Source organism: Daucus carota, chromosome 9, assembly GCF_001625215.2.
Source record: "Daucus carota subsp. sativus chromosome 9, DH1 v3.0, whole genome shotgun sequence".
NCBI lineage: Eukaryota > Viridiplantae > Streptophyta > Magnoliopsida > Apiales > Apiaceae > Daucus > Daucus carota.
In genome coordinates this window covers 19889360-19892400 of record NC_030389.2, presented here as the reverse complement: position 1 = coordinate 19892400, position 3041 = coordinate 19889360, and the positions used below count along the sequence as shown (strand labels likewise).

The 3041-nt window shown below is 33.2% G+C and overlaps 1 long non-coding RNA gene across 1 annotated transcript; it reads right to left on the bottom strand.

Annotated features, from left to right (window-relative positions):
* Positions 1-292: 292 nt before the first annotated feature.
* On the bottom strand, positions 293-1404 carry LOC135149723 (uncharacterized). Its single transcript, XR_010287898.1, has 2 exons — positions 953-1404; positions 293-593 (listed from the first exon to the last, which is right to left on the bottom strand). It is a non-coding gene; the product is annotated as an uncharacterized LOC135149723 (long non-coding RNA).
* Between the last annotated feature and the right edge of the window lie 1637 nt (positions 1405-3041).

Genomic DNA, 3041 nt, shown 5'->3' with positions numbered 1-3041 from the left:
ATCAGATTTTTCGAAACAATAACTTCCTATTACTACAAGAAACACGTCAATAGACATCAGTTACAGACCGATGTGAAATTTTTTTGAAGGCGATGTCTTCGCATGTGTAGAGAAAGATCCTGAGTTTTTAACATCGGTTCATAACCGTTGTCTTTTATTCTTATCAACATTAGTTTATTATGTACCTTTTTGTATATGATGTTAGTTTTGATGGGTATATCACCCCCTGCATACACAGATATGAACCAAAACTAACCAATACAAATAAAAGAAACATGAATAATATCGCAAATTAAACCAAAAGAACCTATTATATTTATTATCAAACATCCAATACCATCATTTTTTGAACATCCAACAAAATACAAACATAGTTACAAAGTACTGGAGATCAAAATAAGATCTAGTAATCCATCATAGCTAGCGATGACATCTTGTCTTGGATATGTGCAACTACTGAAATGTATAACAAACCAACACCAAATAATTAGGCCAAACCACCATAAGACTGCTTCAATTCGATGAGTGTGTATCTTCCTCTTCAACTCAATTGTATAGCGAGTTTTTTGCTCCTTTAATCGTGCTCCAGATTGCTTATTAGCAAGAATCATACATGATAAAACAGAGTGATTATAAGCCAGATTTGACTATATTTCAATGAAATTAGTAACTACGACATCCTAAGGCCCCAGTCCCGATTCATACTATGCAATAAACATATAACATAGCTTGCAAAGTTTAAGCAACAAAGGCGCATACTTTGACATTAATATACAAGATCATATATAGCACAAAAATCAAAGCCCGTGATCCAGATACACAAAAAGATTCAATCTTTAACAAACAAGAACCCTAGATGATTTAATTGAAAAGCAAAAGCCAAAATAATCATACATCTATACAAAGAGTAACTGACCAAAATTGGAAAATACAGAGATTTGAGAAAGAGTACCTTTCGTAATTGGTGAAAAATCCTAACTCAAGGATGGAAACCCTAACAAGACCATTTTGAAAAACTAAAAACGAAGTCAGTCAAACATATACACAAACACAAAGTATATGATAATGAAAAAGGGAAGACCCATCCATTGAATTGATATGCCTGTGAGTCCCCGAGTCGTACACGATCTGTGACCCGACCCATCAATTGAAGTCTGCAACGACGTCGTCGTCTTCGAAACGGAAAAATGTCTCGATTGGGTTCAGCGGTGATAGGTTCGGCGAGTTTGTGATTTAGGCATCCGATCCAAGTCTATCATGGGGTTAAAGCTTGAAGAGGGAGAGAGAGAGGCGTCGGAGAGTCTGTGTGTGAGAGAGATGGAGAGAAAGAGTGTGGAGCGCGAGAGGGGCGAGGGAGATAAAAGGGAACAGGGTGATTAGAATTTTGGTAAAGGGGAAAATTTGAATTTTGGCTGAAAAGGAATTGGGGAAGTGTATGTATTTGTATTTTAGCTGTTTATTTCTTAATTTTAAAATTTTAGATTAGACAACAGTTATGTTTTAAAATGATGTCTATAAACATTTTAACATCGTTTAAAAATCAGTCGATGTTAAAAATATTTTTGACATGGGTGGCTTTCATAACCGATGTTAAAATGGTGATATCTATTGCATTATTTCTAGTAGTGAGAGGTCCCTTTCACCATGACATTGAATACTCTTGTTGAAAGCTATGTCTGCTTTAAAATAATTTTTTTTTTGCTCGATGTAGAATTTCACCATATACACTTTGTTTAGTTAAATTACTGACCTTTCTTTTATATTGATGATAGACTAATCTTGTTGGGGAGTCAGATTTTGCTTCTTTGACTTGGCGAATAAGAGTAATTCCCCTTTATTATAGCTCATTGCTCAATTTCATGAGTGCATTTTTTTTAGATCCTCAAAATTTAACTACTCTTACAAATCATAAATTTTGCAGAGCATGCTTGACCAAAAAATTGATTATTATTAGAGGAAACAACCAAAGCAATGGATATGCTTGGCAACTATTATATATTTCTGAAATAGTATCCTGATAAACCAGATAGATGTCGCAGGCTCTACTTTTGAGGAGTCTTGATTTTCATGAACATAACTTTCATGATTCTTTGGTTGCAGGAAATGAGGCTGCAGGTGAGGAAGAGATGCAGAATAGAATGGAGAATGTTTGGAGACCATTGAATTCATCAAATAATTCATGTAATCAATTCTATTATTTATGTGGGTTAGAACATTATTAATGTTGGTTGACTGAATTTTACATGGCTAGCTAAAAGCAGTACTTAGAATATTATGTAGGAAAATGTTTTGATACTACTTTGATTGTCAGCTACTTTGATTTGTGCTATTAATGATTTTTTGGGATGGTAATGTTAATGATACAGAGGAAACCATTGATTCCATAAATAAAATCGATGTCTTAAAGAACATTCAAAATCGATTCCTTAAATAGATTGATGTTAAATGAAACAATTACATCACTTATTTCTAAAATGTGATGTGAAACAGTTCTTACAACAACAAATTCTTTATAAATATGATGTCTCACTAAGCTGTTTAACATTAATAGTGTTTTCGGGGCGATGTCAATAATAGTTATAGACATCAGATTTTTAGATAACTGATTTAAATATCTATTTTTACCTTGTAGGTTATATATTATATGGGGTTTACCTCAAAATATAATAAGATTCATAAAATTATCATGTAATATATTTAAAAATATGAGTCAAAGACATCAGATTTTATTAAAAAAAATGATGTATAAGTGCTACATATATACTTTTAACATTCCCGCATAGACATGGGTCAAAAATATTCCAGACATGAGTTTTTAGTCGTCGTTGTTGGCAGTTTTTCTAGTAGTGATACCAAAGTAGATGACAGACTATATGAAATGTGGAACAAGGGTGGATTTCGAAGAAAATTTAGGTGATATGTATAATTTTACGGGTAAAAAGTTTCGGGATTTAGAGAACGACTATGAAGGTCTGACCAATGCAGAGGCTAGGAAGTTTTATCGCCAAGTTAGGGAGGGGAAACAGCCATTATACAGTGGC